The sequence below is a fragment of the Taudactylus pleione genome, unplaced genomic scaffold (assembly GCF_031769625.1).
Source record: "Taudactylus pleione unplaced genomic scaffold, aTauple2 ptg000342l, whole genome shotgun sequence".
In the NCBI taxonomy this organism is placed as follows: domain Eukaryota; kingdom Metazoa; phylum Chordata; class Amphibia; order Anura; family Myobatrachidae; genus Taudactylus; species Taudactylus pleione.
The window spans coordinates 7839248-7847563 of record NW_028284743.1 but is presented as its reverse complement, the minus strand read 5'-3'; positions in this window follow the sequence as shown (position 1 = coordinate 7847563).

Genomic DNA, 8316 nt, shown 5'->3' with positions numbered 1-8316 from the left:
ACATTTGGTATGATTTCCAGCTGTTCTCATACATTTTCTATGATTTCCGGCTTTTTCAATACATGTAATATGATTTCCAGCTTTTTTAATGCACTTTACTATGATTTCCGGCTTTTTCAATACATGTAATATGATTTCCGGCTTTTCTAATATATTTGCTATGATTTCCGGCTTTTCTCATACATTTACTATGATTTCCGTTTTTTTGAATAAATTTACTATGGATTTCCGGCTTTTCTAATACACTTACTATGAATTTCCGGCTTTTTCAATGCATTTACTATAATTTCCAGCTTTTTTAATGCACTTTACTATGATTTCCGGATTTTTCAATACATGTAATATGATTTCCGGCTTTTCTAATACATTTGCTATGATTTCCGGCTTTTCTCATACATTTACTATGATTTCCGGTTTTTAGAATAACTTTACTATGGATTTTCGGCTTTTCTAATACACTTACTATGGATTTCCGGCTTTTTCAATACACTTTACATTGTTTCTGGCTTTTTCAATGCAGTTGTTTCCGGCTTTTACCCACACCCCATAAACTGACAGGCAGGAATGCAGCAGTAAGCTGCACACAGACACAGAGTTCCAGCTACCTGCAAGAGCCGAAACTGGAATTAAGGCATGATGCAGTGTCCCTGTCACCTAATACAACCAGGACTTGCCACCAAGATGAGGTGCCTCTCCAGGACTATCCCCGACACCCCTGGAGTGGTGGGTGCCGGGTTGATTATGTAGTGTGGTGCAATTGAAATAGTTAAAAATATTGTCTATTGCTGTAGAGCTACAGGCCCCAGCAAGCCTCCCCTGCTTGCTGGTACTTGGAGAACCACAACTTCTCAACAGTGCAGATTAAAGTAACACTAGGCGAAGCACCCTAAGAAAGTTACCTCATCTAACCCAAGTAAGACTTGAACAAGAGGTACCCCACCTAGATCAGGGCACAAGAAATGAGGATGTAGCAGGGCGGGACGGTGACCCTCTTGAGGGATTATTTCTGAAAAGTGTGTTCGAGCGCCATCAAGATCATCAAAAATTACAGTTTGCCAGTTGTCAGTGACTTTCAGCTTGGCCGGGTAGAGTAAAGCAAAATGTTTATTGTTATCTACCAGGAACTTACACAGTGATGAAAATGCCTTACTCTTCTACAGCAACAGAGAAATCCTGAAAGATAATGATCTTACAGCCCCCAATCCTCAATTGCTTCATTCGCTTGTAGATGGCCATACTTATCTCCTGGGCTTAATAGTCAAAAACAATTACATGATTGGGTCTGTCATTGCCCCCTCCCTCTCCTGACCCAGGCAGCGCACCATTTCAATCTGTGGAACACCCAACTGACATTGAATATTAAGAGCAGAGATTAAAGTAGAGTCCAGGTATTCAAAAAGGGCCTGTCCCTAAATGTGTTCAGCAATCCGCACAAAGTATAGATCGTGCCAGTGACTGGTCTCTAAGTCATCAGCCTTATCGGCCAGGGATTGCATTCAGGCAGTCAGAGAGGTGACTGATTTTTGGAATGAAATGACAGGAGGGTGTCTTCAACATCACTGTGGTTGTGTGATCAGACAAATCGGCCAGAGCGTAATCTAGAGAGGATTGAAACCGGTCCAATCTCTTGTCTATATAGGGCATTAGTCTTACATCAAATTTCATATCAATTTTGGGTAAGAACTGGTTAAATTTTTCATAATGTTTAGACATGAGCTCAAATGTTTCATCTATTTTGGCCATGATTACAGTTAGTACCAGTATAATATTCTATTGATGGATCATATATATTTTCTTTTCTTGCATAAGTTCATCAAAGCTCAAACGACAGGTTCCTCTTTACAGATTACTTGAGCTCTCTGCATGTATTTACATGAGTGTGAGCTGCTATTCTGAATTTTTCTATTATAAGTAATATTTCAATAAATTAACCTCTACATTTGTATTACCTAGGAAAAAGCAATATGATCTTGTTTCACAAAGCCGGCTTGGTGCATTGACAGGAAATATCATAGTGTGGCACTCCAATTGTTTTTTAGAAAGCAACTACTCCATCTTTATTTCAAAGGTAATTGAGCATGGACTCCAAGATAGGGGCAGCATGATTATATTGGATTGCTGCCCCTTTGGAACAAATTACTGTATGTGTCATGTTTCTAAAGGAAGAAATATCAAGTAATAACAGTTGGTGCAAAGGTTAACAGTACTGCCTCACAGAACTGAGGTACTTCCTGTGGTTTCTTCCAGGTACACCAGCAATCCAAAAATATACTGGTAGGTTAAGTGGCTACTGACAAATTAACTGTAGTCAGGGCCGTAACTAGGGGTGTGCAAAATGTAGCGCAGCACAGGGCCCGGGGGGATGGCACCGTTGCTGCATCGCGGCACCTGCATGCAGAGGCATCACCTGGTCTGGTGACACCCGATGCGCACTTCATAACCACACACACACCCCCTGCATGTGTGAGTCAAATCCATGCACGTCTGAGAAGGGACGTGGCCTAACAAAGGGGCGTGGCCTCACAGGAAATCCGATTGCATTACTCCGGGGGCGTGCACAGCATCACTGGAGATGCTGGGCCGCCCCAGGAGACTAGTGCCTGCACTGTCAGCTCCTCCACTGTGACAGGAGCCGAGTGCTGCAGGAGAATGTCACACTGCAGCACGTGGCTCCTGTCACTGAAGAGGAGCCTTTTGGTGTCACCCCCTCCAAGGGCCCGCACCCTCATAGTGACGCCACTGCCTGCATGTGTCTTTCAGGGTGCATGTAACAGCACCCTGCAGCCAGTTGCGATACTGCAGAGCCACCCAGAGCATCCAAGGCAGGCACCCTGCAGTGCTCCACTTCCTAGAGCTGGTGGTCCCGCCCCCTAGGCATGATGTCACAGGTTTAGGAGGTGGGGCCGGAACATTGTGCACTGCTCCTGTTATGGCACTGACTCTAGTGTGTTTGTGTGTGTTCATATGGTAAGGAATATAGATTGTAAACTCCACTGGGGAAGGGGCTGGCCATACAGCCGCTGTAAATACACTGCAGGATATGTATGCGCTATTTATATAACTGTTAATAAATAAATAATTTAATTTGCAAGCGACAACTGTTTTTAGCATCTAAATCTATTCCATAACCAAAAGAAAAGAAAATGAACTGACAAATTTATTCATGCACTTAAATAATAGATTGCGTGAATAGATCTTTGGTGTATGCTAACACCCAACTTTCCCCCAGAAAGCCACTGGATAAAACACATCTCCATGGCTCAGGCAGCAAGTACAGCTTGCTGTGCGGTGTCACATTGTGTTACAGAGACTAAAACAGAATGGAGCCCAGCCAGCGAATATGTGACCTGTGCCAGGAAATGCATTTGCAAGTGCTCATTACAATGACATTTGAGAACATGGACCAGGAAAGTGTCAGGCATGAATGATTTCATTGTGCCTCTAGCAATCATGCTCATGCCTTTGGGATCACTAATGCTTCTTAGCACAATTCTATATAACGAAATGGTTAAAAAGTTCAGGATATACTGTTTGTAACAATCCATGTAAGTGGTGGTCATGGAATCATTTAACATATTTATGTAATTTATTTTAAACATAAGCTTATTGCCATTTAGCATGAAAATAGTGGAAAAATGGTATTCTGTGATTCACTCAGAATGAGTGAGTTTCTCATTCTACCCATTAATCACACTGATATCATACATGCCTACCCTCCCGGAATGGCTGCGAGGCTCCCATAATGTCTCCCAGAGGCTGGAGCCACATGGCCACCCATTTGAAATTCCAGAGTAAAGTGGACGATACAGATGGCCGATGACACAATTCCTGTCAATTGCATCATCGTCGCCAATCCCTGATTCACAATGCCGGTAATTGTGGTATTGTATAGCGGGGTCGGGGCTGCGATGATACAATCACATCATCATGACCCCCCCAGACCCTCCCACCTTTTCCGCACCACTCCCCCCACAGTGCCGACTTGGCTGCCCCCTCCCAGAGGGGGCAGCCAAAAGGTCAGCAAGCATGACTGATATGTACCAGCATGTTGGATCTTACCATGGATTTACATCCTACCAACTGTACATCTCTAGTAGAAGCAGACAACAGAATACAGGAAGGTTGGTTTGTATTTAACATTTTTTTTGTGTTGTTTTAATACGTTTTAATCATTCACTATATATTAGTTTTCTATTGGTTGTTTGTCTTTAGATATTATTTTAAAGTTTATATAATTTGGTGTTTTGCATTAATTTTGTTTAGCATAAGTATATCTTTATATTATAAAAATGAAGTATAGGCTAAATAGGTCTTCAACCAGTTTATATTACCTAAGGCCTATATGGTGTAACTTATTCACAATTTCACATATAAAGAAATGGTGTTTATGTTGTTGCTCCGTATATTTGAATGAAAGAGTAAGGGGAAGGGAAAGATATTATATTACTTGAAAAATATATCGTTTTACTCCTGCAGTATTTTATAAGTATTAGGAAATTTGTGAATTATACGGAGCAACAACATAAACACCATTTCTTTATATGTGAATAACTTACACCATATAGGCCTTAGGTAATATAAACTGGTTAGCCTATACTTCATTTTTATACGCTGAATTAACCGGCAGCAGGTGGCTTTTTAAAACTTTATCTTTTTCTATTTTAATCATATTTCGCCTATATTTTGGACATAGCTATTATATTTTAAGAATATTGAAATAAAAGTTATATTTTATTATTGCTCCAGAGAATTAAATACAGGATATCTTGACCCTATAAGTGCACCAGATAAAAATCTTGTCCTTTTTCTTCTGTCAGTTCTCATAATACTTACAAGATAATAAGGTAGCACCTTCACACATAATTGTAACCACAAATCAAATAAAAGAAGTGAAGTTGGAGGGTCTTTAAAATCAATCAGATAAATTCTCAGGAATGGAGATGTATCTATAAATCTATTGGTGCGAGATCACATTTCTTGTTAGTTTTCAGGTCTTCAACCAGGTTCTCCCCCACCCATGTCAGCAGTAAATGTAGAGAATGAGTTTAGGCATCAGCATTAGCTCAGAATAAGCTGTGGCACTGCCTAAGGCTGCTGTGAGTGTCTAGTCTTGAACTTCCGGTAGGCAATGCTATGTAAGGAAAGAAGAAATAGCATTTTTGCTATGGGCAGCCCTTGCTATCGCCATCATGAGAATCAATGACTATTTTGTTGATACATGTATTAAATAGGCTTCCCCATACTTTGTATAGAGGAGCTTTAAAAACATTTTGAAGTCATTTTGCAATTGTTTCTGGTGTTTTAGGTTACTATGGTTTATATTTTTGGGGAGATTGGAAGCTTTATTAGCACTTATTTGTAAGTTATATTCTATGGAGAGTTGGTTGACATGGCGCTGTCTGGTATTAAATGGTATGACAAAGTACACTTTCCGTCACAGCATAATGATCTTTGTGATGAGCAGTGTGTATCTCATTGTCTCCTCTACACAACTTCACAAGCAATTTGGTTGTGCAATGTATTTCATTTTGAGAGAAACTGTGACCATGTACAACTGGGAAATGTTTGTTTTTGCACATGTTTTGTACCAGAAATAAGTTGATAGATGAGGCATCATTTGCACTTTTACTGTCACAGGCATTTATGGTTACTTTTTTAATAAGTAGGACACTTTTAGGAATACGACAGTATATGGTGGGCAACCACAACAATATCTGCATTTCTTTACATATTGCTCATCTGTTTAAAAGTTTTCAAGCAGTCACAGATTCATAGCAGCAATCTAATAATCAGAACCCAGTTTATATGCAGTACTGACTTGCGGTAAGGTCAATGCTTGGGGAGGCACACATGGAGATGGGTTTGAGTGCTGGAAGCCTGTCAAACCCCCTACTCACTATAACTCTCCCCTCACTACACGATGCTTTAGTGCCTATTTATTATCCTATCTGCATCGCTGTATCTTCTTTAGCTGCTACTGACTGAGCTCTGATCTCTAAACACAGCAGTGCACTTCCTGGTCACATGACACTCTCCTACCTGCATCACTGTGTCTTCTCTTGCTGCTGCTGTTGAGCTCTGATCCCTAAACACAGCAGTGCACTTCCTGGTCACATGACACATCCAGGGTGTCCATCAGTGCTCAAGGCACACACCCCCATACTCAGAGACATGCCTCTATTAGATCTCTTTCTGTGAAGCTTACTGCCAGGGGTGTGACCCCACCCCCAGCTCTGCAAGCAGTGTCTGACTATACAGAGGCGAGGCTGAGCTGTTGCTGCCTCATCTCTTGTCTACTTGCAGTCCCAGGGAGCTCTACGAAGTAACTATAAAATTATTACAATAAACAAGTTTATAAGTTAAAAATATCTTCTTTGTAATATTCTAATCATTTTTATATCAAATCTCAGAAGTATGAAAGGGGAAGCTCTCTCTTGCCTACCCTGACTGCACGTCCCTGGCAAGCAGCGATAAAGTAATGGGACTCCAGAGCAATATACAATAGGCAGATGCACAGGAGTTCATTTGAGAGCAAGCAGGAATATCCAAGCTTGGGCGCATCACTGTATTGTCTCTTCTACTGTATACAGTTTCAAGACAGTTATTTTCTATTCTGCAAGTTGGTAATGTCATTTACAGTCTGCAGATACCCAGACTTTCTGCTTTGCACAGGCTCACAAACAAGGGAATTAGATTCTCATAGTGCAAATTTATACTTGCTTCAAACACGCACACTGTAAAAATGTACTTACTCAGAGTGAACTTTGGGCCTGATTCAGACCCGGTCGCAAGCGCTGAGCACTTGCAACCGGGTCGATGGTGGCCCAGAGCACATGCGCATGACGGAGCCGGCTACGTCATGCGCATGCGCGAGACCCGGATAGCGACGGGCAATCCAGGGGGCATGCTGTTGATGTTGAGTGACAGCACGCCCCCTTTGGTGGGCGGGCCGGGGGTTGGCTGCCCAGACGGAGGCGTTCCCATGAGAACGCCTACCGACTGGGGGCGGCCCCACTAACATCACAAGTGATGTCAGTGGGAGAGCTTTCGGCTCTGTTTGAGCCGAAAGCTCTCTGGGGCTTGCGGCTACGAGACCCTACCAAAAGGGTCTCGTCGCAAGCCCGATGGTCGCCATGGTCTTGACCATCGCGGCCATCATCATGGCCGCTCGCTATAGCTGTGGGTGGTCACCCACAGCTATGCAAGCGGCCAGGAGGCCGTTCTAAAAAAAAAAAAAAGACCAGCCCTGATTCAGAGCGAACGCTTTGTCAGAGCGTCCGTCTCTGAATCAGGGCCTTTATGTAGCAATATATCAACATATCCATCAGCTTTTGCAATTGTATTATTATTTTTTCTATGGGAAACTCCTAGAAATAGATGTCACAAGATATGATATAACAAACAGGGGGAATTCAATTAGCTGCAGGACTTTTAGCTCTCATGTTAAGAGTCCATAGCGATTCAATTACTGCTTGCGGTAAGCCACGTGGGTGCACTTAATGCAGATTTCTGTTCGCACCTCAGACTAATGCAAACAGAAATCCAGGTTAAGTGCACCTTTAGGGCTTACCGCCTGCTTACTGCACACGATAATTGCATAGCTCTGGGCACTTAACGCAGAATCTAAGCCTTACCATGCAGTAACCACAGGGCTTACCGCGGGATATGGGGCTTACTGCCTGATATAATTGAATAGCTCCGGAAATTTAATCCGGGAGCCACATTTTTAAGTCCTTTGGCTAATTGAATTCCACCCACAGTTAAAAAGAAAGTATTATATATTTTCAGATTGTTATAATGTTATTAGTACATTCACCACAAAACCAGAAAGATGCAATAAAACAGTTTATTATTTAACAACAAGCCAATCAAGATAATATTGAGGTCCTAGTGACATAGAATTCCTGGATGTTTAGAATAAGTGTAGCAGAGTACTGGTAAGAAATAACAATCTGGGTTGCAGAAATACATATGACTAGTCACAGAAAATTCAGTATGACAGTAACAGCAGAATACTGTGCAATATGATAAAGAGTATAGGATGCAATGAAGAGTAATGAATCATTTGGTGTATAACAATTGACAGAGTTAGAGTATTTTTATATTGGGCACTCATACTGTAGATCCTTATTGGTGCATATATAGCGTTACCACTGTAATGTATGTCAGAATAAATCTATTTGCACAGTTGAGTGATTATTTGCTACCGTATATGTGCGAAAAGTCCTGGAAATCCCTGCAGCGTACAAGTACCACTGAGTGTACATAGAGATCGCTATTGTGTACACGATTGATCACTTCCATGTGAGCTGGTAG